The sequence below is a fragment of the Protopterus annectens genome, chromosome 2.part2 (assembly GCF_019279795.1).
Source record: "Protopterus annectens isolate FY-2018-M chromosome 2.part2, PAN1.0, whole genome shotgun sequence".
Lineage (NCBI taxonomy): Eukaryota > Metazoa > Chordata > Ceratodontiformes > Protopteridae > Protopterus > Protopterus annectens.
The window spans coordinates 177,074,666-177,091,966 of NC_056730.1; positions in this window are offsets into that span (position 1 = coordinate 177,074,666).

Here is a 17,301-nt window from a genome sequence, read left to right on the forward strand (position 1 = left end):
AGCATGCATTAGTATTCCCATTAACCAAACACCCATAAATTCAAGACATTGAACAGCAAGCGTAACACATGCATAATTTGAACAACAATACACAATCCAACAACATGCAGGGTTGATTGATGGCAACAGGCCATCAGGTTTGGATGTATGAACAGGGCACATGCATCAACGTACATGCAAATATGTATGAACCAACAGGACAATTGTCCAGGGGAGTTAATTGTGAATACACATACCCATTTCACGTGGAATGGATTATTTGTGGTTGTAGGGTAGGGTGAAGAAATATTTCATTAACAACTTCAAATACCTATACATATGCTGTACATTTCTACTAGCTGCAGATATATACACACTACAGGTCTGACTACAGTTTCCTATGTGTAAACTTATGCATGTTGGTGATAGGTATGTTACTGCTACATCAATATACATTTCATTTTTATTCATACACATTCATAGCTGGCTCTGTTCAGCTACAGCATCCTGCTACATTTGCTTTATATGGCTCTAGACAACTGTGGATGTTTGGTATTTCATACAACCATACTATCTGCATATTGCAAACTGAGAGCAACATATCCAAATTGTGGGACACACATTCCAGCTTCAGTACTTTATTCCACACATTTCGCTGTTTGGTTGTGCCTGTCACATTCATTTCATTCTGTACTGACTGCAGTATACTTTATTCAGGAGTTATTACAACTTTATTGGTGGATTCATACCTCTTTCTCACACTCTCACTTGTTTTATTTTTACAATTCAGGATGGTACTTAATTTTACTTGGTTATAACAATCCTTTCCAACAGTCTCACTTGTGTCATGTTTCAGATTTTAAACAGGGATATATTTCACACATGTGTTTTACTCAGCTTGTGTAGCTGTAATTTTCAGCCTGCTGCAGGTTATGTACTGTTATATTACAGGTGGAACATCTTTATTTCAGACTTTTTTCATTTTTATTTTTGGATTACAGGCTGCATCACACTTATGTAATCACACAGTACTAGCAGAATCTCTCTTACATTGTTTACTTGCACTTTATATTAATAGGTGACTACACTGCACTCTTTTGCAAGCTGTCATACTTATATTTTTTAACAGTTACAGGGAGAGAATTACTAACCTGCCTGGTGGCGCAACCGCACAAGCCTATCGGCATAGGCTTGACGATTCGCGGAACAGACACCCGCAGCTGCAATATAAATGAAGTAATATTGGAATACACACCTCCATAATATCAGCTAGGTTAACTTTCTACATAAATAATTACATGTAACTTACTCAGTAGTGGGGCGTTGGGCATTTGCCGGGCCTCCTGGATCCAACGGTTCAGTTGGTCCTGCTTCCGTCGCTTCAGGTCCACATGGTGGTGACGGACCTGTTCACCAGTCCTTGGTATTCCTGTGGCACTAGTGAGATCATGTGCCAACCGGTCCCATGCCTCAGCCTTGTATGCTCCCCACAGGACCTGGCCCTGCATGAGTTGGGCCTCATGATCGTGGACGAGGAGCCAAACCATATATTTGGACTCCTCAATGCCCCACCTCTGTGCTCGGAAGCAACTACCCTCTCCTACACCTGCCATTCTGACTGCACATTGGTTCCACAATCAGTTATGCTGTGTATTCCCGCCTATGGGGCTTATATATGCCATTTTTCCCGCACTTATCTGTGATTGGCCATTTTGGAAATGTATCAGCTTCACAAAACCTGCTTTGTCATGCTTCTCTTTCCATTCATTCCTATGTATGTGCTATTACTGCATTTCTAAGAGCAACTGTCATGGCTTAGTGGTTCAGTACTTTGACTATGGTGCATGGTATCCTGAGTTCGAGCCTGGCCATTGCTTTTTATATTTTATGACTGTCTACACAGGCTAAGAGATGTGTCTGTGTAAAGGCAGTTTTGATACAGCTTGCTCAACGTTGCCCATTGGTTAGCTTGTTGGCATGGTGCGCAGCTCTGCGCAAACTGGTCACGCTGGTTTACGCGTCGTTTGGCTGTCAGCACGCATATTACATTCAGCTCAGCTACGGGCACACAGTTTCAGCGTGTTAGAACTGTGCTCAACCCCAGGCACTCATTTTACACCTGTTAAACCACTGCTCACCTACAGGCACTCATTTTACACCTGTTAAACCACTGCTCACCTACAAGCAGATATACTCTGCTTGTTAGAGTGTAGCTTAGCTATGGGCACTTCTGACATTTTTTTTTTTTTCACACATTTCTTCATAATACATTGCCCATTTCATTACAGTTTACATAAAAATAATTTTATACATGTACATATATGTCAGGGAATTGTTTTGTGCTTATTTCACTAGGAATAAAAATTGATGTTGTGGGGGCTCGAACCATGACTGCCTCCTCTTCAGCCGACGTCTCTACCGCTACGCTATTGCTTCTTGGCTTACTTTGCATATTTAGATCTTATATGCTTTTCCACTGACTGCTAACTGTGGCTTAGCGACGGGCACGCCCGCGCAAACGAGCGCACTCCCGGGCAACCATCTTTAAAACTTATAAAAAAATATATAACATGTTCATTTTTCCATTTTATGTTTATAATCTGTGGGGGCATGTGTTGTGTTGTGTTTATTGACGTTTACGCGGACACTGTCGTGGGGGTTTACTTTTGGGACTGTTACTCTTCTAGGGGCATGTCTGTTTGCAGGGCTCGCCCTACGGACACGCCCCTACTTTCTTACATGGACCATGTTAGCCTTGGGTATGAGTCAGCATGCCCTCATGAATATGCATGGCATGCTGACGTCACACCGTTTAACTGCAGCCTCCGTGTAAGCCTTGTAACTCTTACACGGAGGCTTCGTGAATCCTGCCTTTAGACTTACAATGTTTTTTTCTTCTAAAGGCTGTGAAATCAAATATTCTTTTTTACTCTAATCTTGTATTTTAATTTGACAGCACGACACTTTGGGCTGTATTTATAAGCATATTAATTTCAGATTCTGTACCTGTATCTAAAAATATTATGTTAAGAATGTTGGGGTGGGATTTATGATGTGTAAACATTTATTTAACTTATGCAGTTATTTAATTGCTACTAAACTAGAGTCTTTTTAAACTGCCAGAATTTAATTTTATAATATTTAGATGCAGAAAAAAGATTATGCAGAGCTTTATGTATGAAGAAAAATCACAGCACTACTCATTAGCACTGTATACAATTAATAAGACTGAGCACTACTCATTAGCACTGTATACAATTAATAAGACTGAGCACTACTCATTAGCACTGTATACAATTAATAAGACTGAGCACTACTCATTAGCACTGTATACAATCAATAAGACTGAGCACTACTCATTAGCACTGTATACAATCAATAAGACTGAGCACTACTCATTAGCACTGTATATAATTAATAAGACTGAGCACTACTCATTAGCACTGTATACAATTAATAAGACTGAGCACTACTCATTAGCACTGTATACAATTAATAAGACTGAGCACTACTCATTAGCACTGTATACAATTAATAAGACTGAGCACTACTCATTAGCACTGTATACAATTAATAAGACTGAGCACTACTCATTAGCACTGTATACAATCAATAAGACTGTACACTCAGAATCCATTAATGGCACTTTTAGGGTTGCCTTTTGTCTACAAATACTGAAGTGCAACTTAGGCAAGCCCTCCCTGATATACTTCACTATCATACTCTCTTAAATAATGAAAATGACCTAATGCTGTTAAGAAGTCTACAGATACTGGGCCCACTTACCAGGAGGAAAAACAATACCAGGTTTGCAAACAGCGATCAACCCACATCACTACTATTCTGAAATAACAGTTTGTCTGAGTCCAGCATTCTTCATACTCATTGTAAATGCTTCCTTGATGCCCAGCAATAGTCTGGTAAGTGATAAACCTCAGAAACAAACTAAATTGTGTCATAATAAATGTGGTAAAATAATAGAATCTGAATATTACTCAGGTACCTTACCATTGCCTCTCTGATGAATTTCAACACCAAAATTTGGAAACCATAAAAATGAAAAGAGAAAAAACAAAAATAACAGATACAAGGCGTATACCTCTCAACCATACATCAATTAGAGGAATGTTCCTCATTCTGAGTCTTACAAATCCCATGTTCCATGCAGTTCTCCAGTGAAAGAGTTTGTCACATATTTATTAAGAATTTTTAACTGATATCCAAGGTAATAAATAATTAATCATACCAAGTTGTCAGCAGAACTACTTGTAAGTATGAATTAACAGTTTTAACCATCCCCTGGACTTCCTAGTTAAAGTTGTTAGTAAGTGTTCAACATTTTGTCTACATATCTTGGAGGCAGAAGTTTGAGAAGCTATGACAAGACAGTTAAGAAATGTGGGAATTTCTTGGGATTCCAAGATGGCTGCCGACTAGATTGGTCCCTACTCTTTGAGCTCCTCACAGATTTGTATCATCTCCTTTGTTCTACAACTTTGTAATAATCTTTTTCCTCAGTTTTTTTCACAAAAAGTTTTTACAAATCTTTTTCCATACATCTGGAATATTTTTATTTTTGGAAATCTTATCTTGGGATATATTTTACCTCAGAACAGTTTGTGGTCTCATCTGACTTGGTCACCTGCTGCTTCAGAATTTTCCTGGAACCTGACATCCTGTTATCAGCATCTCATCTCTGGGCATGGCTACTAAATCTGACTCCATGGAGACACAGCCTACGAAGGCCAAATTCTCTTCAATGCTCTCACCTGAAAAAGACACCAGTTCAAAAAGATTGAGAACATCTAAACAATCTTCTGAAACTTCCAAAGTAAGTAACAAAGATTTGAATGACACTAACATTTATTTAGATGAACTAAAGTTAGCTTTAAAACCTATACAAAGTGCTATTCAAAACTTTTCAGAGCAATTTGCTGACTTTAGTAAAACTTTAAAGCAAATAAATGACAGAATGGATATGATTGAGAATAGAAATTCAGCTTTTGAGATAAAAACTGATTCATTGGAAAGTAACCTAAAGTCTAAAGATAAAGCTATTTCTGAAATACAATCTAAACTGATAGACTTAGAAGCCAGGAGTCGAAGAAACAACATTATTATTCGTGGTTTGCCAGAATCTTATGATAATAAAAATTTGCTATCTGTGACTAAGAACATCTTTGAAACATTGTTAAATTGTGAAGCATCCTCAAAAACTATAATTGCAGAGAGAGCACACAGAGCATTACATGCAAGTCAAGATTCTTCATCACCAAGGATTATTTATACTAAGCTATTAAACTTTCAAGACACTTTTCAGATTCTGGAAACAGCTAAAAGTAAAAAACAGTTTCTATGGAAATCTCATAAACTGTCATTTTCACAGGATCTTCCTTCTCAAATAAAACTAAATAGACAAAAACTTTCTCCTTATTGTGCAGACTTGATAAAAAGAGGGATAAGATTTCGTATGTCTTATCCAAATACCTTGTCTTTCACATTTAATGACAAAAGGTTTATATGCTCTGATCCTAAGGAAGCAAAAGATATTTTTTTTAAAGCATTCAAAAAGCTTCCTGACTCTGTCTCTTAGCATTCCATTTCTCAGTTGGTTTCAAATGTGATGTTTTTTTTTCTCTATTAATGCCATATTTCTTCAGGCAGTACTTGTCATTTATTAATCAAATTTTATATTTATTATAAGTGTACAGAATGTATATATATGTATATTATATTTTTTTTTCCTTTTTTCAGAAAGGTTCTGATTTTATTATAATCATATTTTTTTTCAGGAATATGGTGTTAACTTTTGATCTTTAATAAGCCTTATAGTCAAATTTATGTATTGTGAAGTAGTGTGACTGTTATTTTCTAGGTTTTAAAATTTCAGTACCCTTTGGCAGTTGTAAGCATTTTGGAGGGAGAATTCGCGCTTCTCGAGACTGGCCAGGACGAAAATCTTCTGTCTCCTTCATCAGCTGCAATTTTACTTAGCCACGCACCTTTCATGGATTGTCGGAGGTTGGCGGTGACGTCATCATTGATAGAGGATACTCGATGGATTCGTTTGAATGTAGACTCTTGATTACAGCATTTGTTTGCCTTTATGGTTTAAACTAGGTACTTTTTATGTTTTAAATCTAGTCAACACTAATGTCTGGTTCAGTTACATTTGATTCTGGATCGCTAGATATATACTAGAACACAGAGGGGCAACACAGAGCTGGTTTATGTAGACAGCTACGGATTGGGTATTATATAAACGATTTAAAAAAGGAAAGGTGGGAGAAAAAGGAAAGAAAAGAAGCTGGAATAGAAATATGTAAGCCGGCAATTTATGGAATAATTTGTCAGGTAACTTTATTTATGTCATAGAATATAAGCTACGTAGAGTAACAGTTTATTGAGCATACAATAATCACATTTATCTGTAGTAACTGCTTCAGATAGTACTGTTTCAGCGCTTTTAAGCTATTATTAATACCCAGGGAGTAGATTGCTTGTTCTTTGTTTTCATTACATGCTGTCACAACAGCATCTACGGCTGCTCCTCTTGGTCCCAGCATTTACAGGCCAGTCTGTAGTCTCGCTGCATGCCGGCTATGTTAGATGCTTTCATAAAACCTGGCGTTTAAAAATGGTCGCATGTGTTATGTTTAAATGTTACTGTACGTATGCAAAAGCGTAGTCAGCATGATAATACCGTATATAGTGATTGACTTTCCTCCCTACAGTATACAGACTGGCTTGATTTGCACAAGCCCGACTTAAACAATATGTCCGAGCAATGTCTGTTAAATTAATCTTTTGCTCTATGGCCGTGTTCAGATCAGATAATTGAGCATAGAAGGCCCTGTGTAATTGATAAAAAGTAAAATTGTAGGAAGTCATCATAGCAAAGAGAGAAGTACGTGAAAATAGGTTAATAGCTTTACGTTTGAAATGCTCACAGGCTTATGTAAAACTTGGTTTATTTTGTCTTACAACTAGGCATTCATTTTTTGCTGGATGTTTGCTAAGATAGCTCATTTGCAACATTCTAATCATTGTTGCATATATACAGTTGCAATCTATTTTGTGCAGTTTACAGTGTAAATGCATATGAAGTTCTCGATTGTTGTGTGTAGTCACATGGCATAAGGGGGATATGTCTGTGCTCACAATATTCATAAGTCTAGTGATAAAAGGTTTACAAACACTAGTAGCACTGTGTGACAATATATAAAGGCTGCATTATAGGTGGCAAATTTCATTGAAAATTTCATCTAATAGCACATTTTATGTCTCACATTTGAGTTTCCATTTTCAACAATGCATTTTTTACACTGCCTTATAAACATCTTGATCACATGATCTGGGTATATGCATGCTTTTACACAATTGACTTATAGTGCTAAGCTTAATGAATCATTTTCCTTATTATATTTCACTTATTTCAATTTCATTAAATATATTCTTTTCCATTCAATTAATATTCTTTTTAAGGCAGCAATTTGAACTGTTTTTTGCTACATTTAACTGGTCTCATCAAACACTTTGATGCTGTTTATCATGATGGTCAGATACTCTGTTTCTTTTATAGAATATACTCATAGTGTATAATCAATCTGGGGTTATTATATGCACATTGGTCACTACACATGAATATATAGTTAAAATGTTAATAAAACTTATATAGGGACATGTGTTTGTTATAGGAACATGTTATATATGTATATATATATATATATATTATATATGATAATTCTGTTCTTCTAATTCAGATTTAAAGGTTCTATTTAAATAATTTAATGAGTGTGTGAAGGGGAATTGTAAAGTTTATTTCCTGCTAGTATATTGCACTTTTAAACTTAAAGAGTGTCTGACAACTTTACAGTTTACAATTCATAATGTTATAGCTTTTAAACATTTTAAGACTTAGTTCATTATTACTAAATATACATCACTGTGTTTTTAATCTTTTTATTTGGGTTTATGTCTTTGCTGAAGCTTAAAGGAAGATTGTGCAGTAATGTTTTTTCATCTTCATACACTAGATGGCGCCAAAATCTATTCAAAATATTATAAATAGCTGACCGATATAGGCTACAACAGTTTTTTTTTTGAGTTATTGAGGAAATTCTTTAAACTGTTGTATATGTTAATTAAAATTGGAGCTTGTAGTCTTAAATATTTGAGTAGGGATTAAGTATGTTGGACATCTTGAATTTAGTTAGATTTGTATATATGTTAGATATTATAATATCGTTTTTATGTTTAGTTAGGTTTTTTTATAAAGCTTATTATGCTAATCTGATGCAACTGATATCAATAGTGTTAACCAAAGCCACTTATTTGATTCATTTATATATTCCTTCTCTAGTATGGGGTGGGTGGTTAGGCACTGGGGTATTTGGGAAGGAATATTATAGGATCTTTATAATAATTTCTTTGAGAGTCATCAAGATACATTATAATAAATATAAGGGGCCAAGTTATATAGTTATTACTACATTTTTGTCAAATCCTAGACAAATTATATACATTTATTTTTATTTAAGAGAATGACCTTAAATATTGACTCATGGAATGTGAGAGGATTAAATAATAAAAACAAGAGATCCTTATTATTTCATCTTCTTTTTAAATCCCAGGCAAATATTTGTTTCCTACAAGAGACACACTTAATTAGAGAAGACTTTGATAAAGAAAAAAACAAAAAATGGATCAAAATGATAGTAGCAGCTGGTAATGATTCAAAATCAAGAGGGGTGGCCATTATAATAAAAAACAATTTTCAGGGAATTATTTCTGATGTGAAATATGACGTAAATGGTAGATGGTGTTACATTATCTCCTGTTTTCATAACATTGACAAACCAATTATATTTTTTAATCTTTATGGTCCTTGTGAACAACAACATATCTTCTTTTTACAGATTTATAATATTCTTTCTTCTTTTAAAGATCACTATTTTATTTTAGGGGGGGATTGGAATGCTATCATTAATCCTGACACTGATCGCACTAGCAGATCTCCCTCGTATAATTTCCAAGCATCTATTGCTTTGGAAGAAATAATTATGGACCTTAGTCTTATTGACCCTATCTCACTCATAAGACATAATGACAGAAAAGACATCTTTACATATTACTCAAAATGCTATAAGACATGGTCAAGACTGGATTTTTTCCTTATTTCTAATTCTCTTACACATAGGCAAATTGATTATTCCCTTGAGCCCAGATTTTTTTCTGACCACTCTAGAATATCTCTTGGGATTAGTTTGACTTCAAATACACTAGATCCATCTTCATATAATAGTTGGACATTGAATAACAATTTACTTTCAAACGAAAATATACATAAATTAATAACTGAAACAATAAAGGAAACATATCTTAATTTAGACACATCAGATATTCCATTAGACATACAATGGGCTGCGTGTAAGGCTATCCTTAGAGGTATATTAATTAATAAGGCATCATATCTTAAAAAACAATATAGAAACAAAGAATTGCAATTAAAATCAAAAATTCAAACCTTGGAAAATCAATATAGAGTGAATCCTAACTCCTCTGCATATGAACTATTATTAAGCTCACAAAAAGAATTACTGCTTCTACATCAACATAATCTTACCATATCAGAGCAAAGGCTCTTAGCTACATATTCTGAATGGGCAGAGGTTCCTTCTAAAGTGCTAGCTAGAATAATTAAAGGTAATCAATCCCTTCCTAGAATTTCGTCATTACAATATAACAACAAGATTTATAATACTGATATGGAAATCATGCAGCTTTTTACATCATTGTTCACAGAGATATACTCTAAGGAAAATAAACCTAGGGTTAAACAGCATATAGTGAATTTTGCATCCTCTATTAATTTTCCTAGGTTAAATGATCAACAAAAGAATGCACTCTCTGCCCCATTGACTATTAAAGAAATATCGGAAGCCATTGGTAGACTCAAGACTAGTAAATCTCCGGGACCAGATGGTTTCACACCTGAATTTTTTAAAACTTACACATCAGTGCTTACACCCCTTCTTTTGGAATTTTTTAATCACATAATGATTTATGGTATATCGGACTTGCACTGGAACACTTCAAAAACCATTTTAATTTTGAAAAAAGACAAAGAAAAAACTGATCCTAACAATTATAGACCTATTTCTTTGATTAACATCGATATTAAAATCCTAGCTTCTTTATTGCCTTTAGACTAAAAAATGTTTTACCATTCTTGATTTCTTCGGAGCAGGCGGGCTTTATATCACATAGACATTCATGGGATAATACTTTGACAATTGATTCTCTTATGCACTTTACTAAAAATGACTCAAATCCGCTGTATGCACTGATCCTAGACGCCGCTAAGGCTTTTGATAGGGTTAACTGGGATTTTCTTTTTCACATTATGTCCTGCTTCTATATACCATCTACTTACATAGACTTCATTAAAATTTTATATAAAAATTCCTCTACCTTTCTTTATATTAATAGGAAAGTATCCAAAAGCATAAAGATTATCAATGGTACAAAACAAGGATGCCCATTATCTCCTTTTTTATTTAATTTATATATAGAGCCTTTATTATTATATATAACACAAAATACCTTTCATAAGATTCCTAGAATTCTTAACACTAATGTATGTTTGTCGGCTTTTGCAGATGATCTTGTAATATATTTCCAAACACCTTGCTCAGACCTTTCAAAATTGATTGGTTCTATTGAAAGTTTTTCAGAGGCCTAGGGATATCAGATTAACACTCAAAAAACACATATTTTCCCCATAAATCCACTCGCCCACAAATCATACTTATTTCCAGACTCTGCTTGCCGGATAGTTCAGAATTTTAAATATCTGGGGATTCTTATAAATCATAATGGTCTCTCCACATTTCAAAACAATCTAGCTAAAGTATGGTCGTCTATAATACTTGATTTGAATAGATGGAAATTGTTAAATCTACCACTTCTATCAAAAGCAGCAATAATAAAAATGAATATACTCCCCAGATTGCTATTTCAATTCAATGCTATGGATCAGTTAATTCCAAAATCCTTTTTTTCAAAAATTAATAAAGTACTGGCTAGTTTCTTATGGTTTCCCAAATCAGCAAGAATTTCTTACATTAATTTAATTTCTCCTAAAAGTAGGGGAGGACTTGGTCTTCCAAATTTTCATCTCTATTATTTGATTATCTCGGCTAATAAACTATTATCTATCTTGAATATTAATACTGAAAGGCATAATCAATACCCTATTTGGACAAAATTATGGTATCAATACATTCTAACAAAAAATATTAATCCATTAGCTCTTCCTTTTCCTTCATTAGATGTCACGAATAATTTAAAAATTCCTAACTCTTTAAAACAAAAAATCATTGCTTTTCAAGAATTGTTAAAACTTGTCAATTTAGAAAATATATTTCAATTAATGCAACCTCTTCATTTAAACCCAAATATTAACTTAGACAATGTACCTATTAACCTTCTAAATTTTCCCCTGATCAAGGATCTTACTGTTTGGGATTTGATGCAACACAAAAATGAAACTCTCACCAATATACGCAAAACTCTTAAGGTTAATGCTAATTATATAACTATTCTACGTCAACTGAGAGATATTGTCGATGCTAAGTTTCTTCACATTAAAATAGACAACACAGATCTCACTAATTATAAAGTAGTTGTACAAATCCTTACACTTCCAGAGAAAATGTTATCTAAATCTTATAATCTTATAAATCAGTTAACTCATAATACAGCTTGCCTCTTTTCTAATTATTGGGACAAACACAATTCTCATATATCTATAAAACAGAAACTCTCAGCTATTAAAAATACACTAGAATACTTGCCTTTCAAAAAACTCTTTTATACACAACTAATGATTAATAATAATGCATATTTCACTCCTTCTAAACTTAACAAATTTGATGCCAATAAATCGGCCTCATGTTCTTGTTGTTCTCACCCTAATGCAGATCTTCTACACATTTTTTGGTCTTGTCACCATTCACACAAACTTTGGACTTCCCTAAAAGTCCGTTTACAGAAAATGGGATATCATAAATCCACCCTATCCTGGGAGATTGCAATATTACACATACCAATTATTTATCTCTCCAAATTGGATACACAAGTGCTAATTTACATATGTTCACTTATAAAACTCTACATCACCCAAAACTGGCTAGATCGTACTAAACTGAATTGGGATAATTTTAAAATTCTAGCCTGTACATATATTAGTGCACAGAAAATGTTAGTGAAAAGTCCCAAGAAGTTGGCTTTTATTAACAAAGCTATAGAAAAGGTGTTACATATTATTAATAGTGAATAGTTGTCTACTCTCCTTTTAGGATTTATAGACCTCAGTCTCCTTTATATTCCCATACCTGCTTTATTTTAGATCTTTACCTATTTTGATATATTTCTTGGTTAACACTTGTATACGATGTATATAGTTATTGTATGTTCTCAGATAGTATTGAGATAAAATATTTATCATACAAAAGCTGTGTTACCATAATTATCTCCTAACTTTCCAATCTTTCATTATGTATTTTAATTTAATTTTGTTGCTGTTGTATTCTTATTTCAATATTTTAAAAATTCAATAAAAAGTTTTTTGAAAAAAAAAAAAAAAAAAAAAAAAAAGAAATGTGGGAATTTCAAGCAATTACTGAGTATATAGACATTAGTTACTCTTGACCAAAAGGCTGTCAGAACTCAGATAAGAATAATTTGTATACAAAGGAAAATACACAGTATTTAAATACAAAGGAATCTGCATAGCACATCCAGACTGACTGTAACTTCACTGTAATTACAGATGTGCATGATGGTGTTTCTCCTTTTACATTACACAACTATAAGAGTTACTCTAAAAAGTCAAACAGTAAAGCACAAAGCTAGGGGTTTACAAAGGTCATGAGAAACAACGAATAAGAAGGAAAGGAAGCACAAAAACACGACCCGAGTGTGATGCAGTTGTAAACAGAGATCCCCAAGCTAGCTTGTCCTGACAAACAGATTTATAATCTTACAGAATATAGACAAACATAACAGGACCTGACAGAAGTAAATGATATACAAAATGTAAATGAAAGAGCCCACAGGCTAAATAAAGTAAAAGATGGAGACAGAAATAAGACAAAGCTCTTAAATACTACATATATGGACATTTTAATGAACAGCAAGACAACTGTGCAGTATTATTACTACACAACTTCCTGACTTGCAGGGACCCACTAGCACCTCTTCTACAGTGACAGTCACACCCCAATCAGCTTGCCCCCAGGGCATCCACCCCCTTCACCCCACTCTAGATACAATTCCGACTATGTCGTCTACATAAAGAAGCTTAGTTTATATTAGACAGATGCAAAGGTATGCTCTCAATAAAAAGTGTGAATAAGGGAGGGCCTAACATCAAAATATGAAGCATACTCAGGGATATAGAGCTTGTTTCTGTTTAGTCATTATGACATATTATCCTAAATATTCTGATAGTTTTAAACCATTAACTTACTTTGTTATGGAAACTGAAGGAGGATATTTTCCTAGTAGTTTGCTGTGATCCACTGTCTCAAAGGCTCATTTCATAATTAGAAAAATAGCAGTGGCAAACATCACATTGTCTATATTATCATAAATGTGACTGTGAGGTAGTATATGGCAGTAAGCATACTGCCATTTGGGTGAACGCTGCTTGCCTGGGAAGGTGTCATAATTTATAATGCAATTTAGAATTTAACCATAAATCATTCTTTCCAGAATTCTGGACAGTGGACATGTGATGAAAGTCAGCTGCATTGGAAGGGGAGGGGATTTTAAGTAGTGGAATGATCAGTACATGCTTAAAGCTGTGCGGGATAGAGCAGGACATAAGTGTAAAGTTGTGAGTATAAGCACATGTCAGACTAAGAATGACTACCAAGGTTTAGGGGTTCGAAGCAGATTCTGTAAAATTCATGCCAATGGCTGCACTCAAGTTTATCTAAAAGTATCTAAAAGACTTTGGACTTACGACAGAGTGATTTTTGAAGTAGAATGGTAGGTATTAAAGGTACTTATGTTGGAGGAGTAACCAGTGAGTCTGGAAGCAAAATTATCTTTAAACTTTTTTTTACCAGATTGTTGATTACTACAGTACATGCTGCACATTTTTGAAATAGCTTGTCAGTTGCTTTGTTAGCCTTAAAGGCATATTTACTTGATTTATTTATTTATTTATTTATTCGTTTATTTATTTTATTTAACATTTGTTTATTTAATATTTGCTTACTGGGAAAGTGCAACTGGGACAGAACCCATTTTCAGTGGAGACCCGGAGAGAAACGTTTCAGACACATCATTGATCTAGCATATAATAAACTGGAGTTATTTTAAGTTGATTTGATTTCATTTATTTGCTGTTTTATTTATTTCTTGTTCTCCTTGTAACAATATTTTGGTAAAAAATACCTTCATAAATTTGAATGTGAACTTGAACTATGTTCCCAGAATTGTTTGGTCTTTTCCCCCACATCCTTGATGCAGTTTGCTTTGAAAATGTTGCTTTTAATTATTATATCTCTTCATTGTCTCTGGATTTTTTTGTATGATTTTTTTCTCCTTTGCTTTTTCTGCCATCAAATCTTCCCCTAGCTGATTCAGGCCTATTAATTTCATTGATGAGGTTCCCCCAAATCAGCTAGGTTGATACCATCTGGGGGAGTAATTTAAGCAGAACTGGTGGAGGTTTTGTACTTATTGGTACTTTTTGTACTTATTGGTAGCAAGCCGACTGCAATGACATTTTGTATATAGATCTCTTAGTCCCCCCCCCCGGATCACCACTGAAACTCACAATGCCACCCCCCCGTGAATACATGCTCCTGTATACTGGCTAATGAGATCTACCACCAGTTGTTGATATAGTGAGCTGTAAATTCTCTGTAGGACATCTCATTCTTCACCACCCCTCCTTGAAGAAAGATTTTTTAAAAACCTTTAATAAATATTACTTAAGACATAGGCGCGCATACATTAATAAAGAAAACAAACCATATTAACATTTCTTTCTGTCTGCACAAATTTTACATTACATGTTTTCTTTAACAACTGTCTTTTAGCCTAACATTGTATAAATCACTCATTCCTGTCTTCCCTTAAACCTCATTTCTACTCCTGACTATTATTCTGCATGTATTGTTCCCACAAATTCCATCTATTTCTATGTAATTTGTTCCCTCCGTTTTCCAAAGATCCCTCTTCCAGTCTTTTATCTCTTTTACAATACTCAGTACTTCAAATACAATTAATTTAAATTTTGATTTCCATTTTCTAGTAATTGCTTTTTAGGCAGACATCAGAATTAAATTTAGTAAGTCCTTACTATGTGAGATCTCGTGTCTCAGCTCAAAAGAGTAATTTCCTTAGTCACAGGTATTTGCTCTGCCAATATTTCTGACAGTGTTCTATACAGAAATGTTTTTTAAATCTGCCAACTCATTAGACCCCCAGAAAACATGTTCCTAGTTACCTCTTTCTTCCTCATCAAACTTCCAACATTCACTATCTACCTGAGGTAAAATTCTTTGAAGATTTCCTGGGGTATAAAATACCTCTGCAAACATTTCCAAGAAAAATCCTAAACCTTCTGGACTTTGTTGTACACTTGGGAGCCATAGATATGTCTTTCCATTGTTTCCTTGTAATTGCCTTTCCAGTCTACCTCCTTCCAGTCTTTTTTAACCTCTCCTCATTGATTCTTATAGTTATTTTGCAATATTTGATATGCCCTGCTAATTATCCCTAATAATTATTCCCTTTTTAACAACAGCTTCTGTTCTAGATTCAATTAAAAGCTCTACAGGAGGAGGTCTTTCACTTTGGACTCCCCTATCCCTTTCTCCTTGCCTATGTTCTGCTATAGCTACTGATGCTCTAGCATTTTGGGACTTGGAGAGATCAAGTCTCCAAAGAGACAATAGAATATTCTAGCTGAAAAATCAAGGGTGCACAGAAGCATGGATTTGCACATAGTCCAACATTCTGAACATTATTGGATCTTATTTTGAATAACAATGTGTTTTTGTTTGGTGACAGGTATTATAATGGAATGGGGGGGGCAGCACACTCCCCTGCTATACCCTATGCCAATCTCTGGTTGTCTTAGGGGGGGGAGAAACAACACTATTCAAAACATGAACTTTAAATTAAATTAATTGTACAGACGTAGTTGTAGATATTTATATATTATTATTTGTCATTGTTCTTGTCATTGTCTTTTTTTGGAACCACTATCTAACTAGTAGTTTCCTCAGATTCACTCAGGAGTTCTAGTACTAGTACTCACATCAATTTTCTTTTACTTCTGATAGCTTACTTTGAGATGGAGGAAATGTATATATATATATGTATTAATCTATGTATGTTTATTTTTTTATTTTGACAGGCATCACCCCAGGCATGTGTTCCAGGGGATAATAAAGAGTCAATAGAAAGAAGAAAATAAATAGAAGATTTGAAGAGATTTAATTAGGGAGGCACAAATGTTTTAACCTGTGTTTTTAACCCTGGGGTATGACCCAAAAATAAATAAATATATTTTGACACATTCATTGAGAACATAAAGATCCAAACAAACTACCTAGACAAACAACAACAACAAACAACAAAAAACAAAAAAAACAAAAAAAAAATCACAATTTCTGTATTAAATAAAGTGAGTTCTTCTTGCTGATATGACATTTGCTTCTACTATTCTGAACATTATATCATGCTTTCAGCATAGTGGAAGTGCTGGAGACATTAAAAATCTCCAAACCTCTGCTGTATAATGCCCACTATTCCCAGGTCTCACATCCCTCTCCACGTGTTATACAACACTAGGGTTCAGAAGAAATGAATGGCTAGATGTACTGCCTCTACTGGGAATGAGTGATTATAATTGTCTGGCCCTAGACGTCACAAAGGTCCTATTCCAAGCTTCTGTACTGAAGACTAAAAGCAGTTGCTGAGTAGATCATGAATGTGTTACAAGTGCACTCAGCTAGTTAGCTTCAAAATTAAACAACACAAGTGTACAATGTTTTCCATTTTGTACGTAGTAATATTGAAATTGTAGTCAATAAAGAAGTACATTGAAAACTATATGTCATAGTAAGAGGTATGCTGGTGGGAAATTAAAATACATTGCTGGTGGTGGTATTAAGCTAAGATATAATCATTTACAGAAGGACATAAGAAGAGGACTGCAGATATCAAATATAAAAAGAAAAATTATGTAGTACTGAGCATTTCTAAAGACAGAACATATATACATACACACAC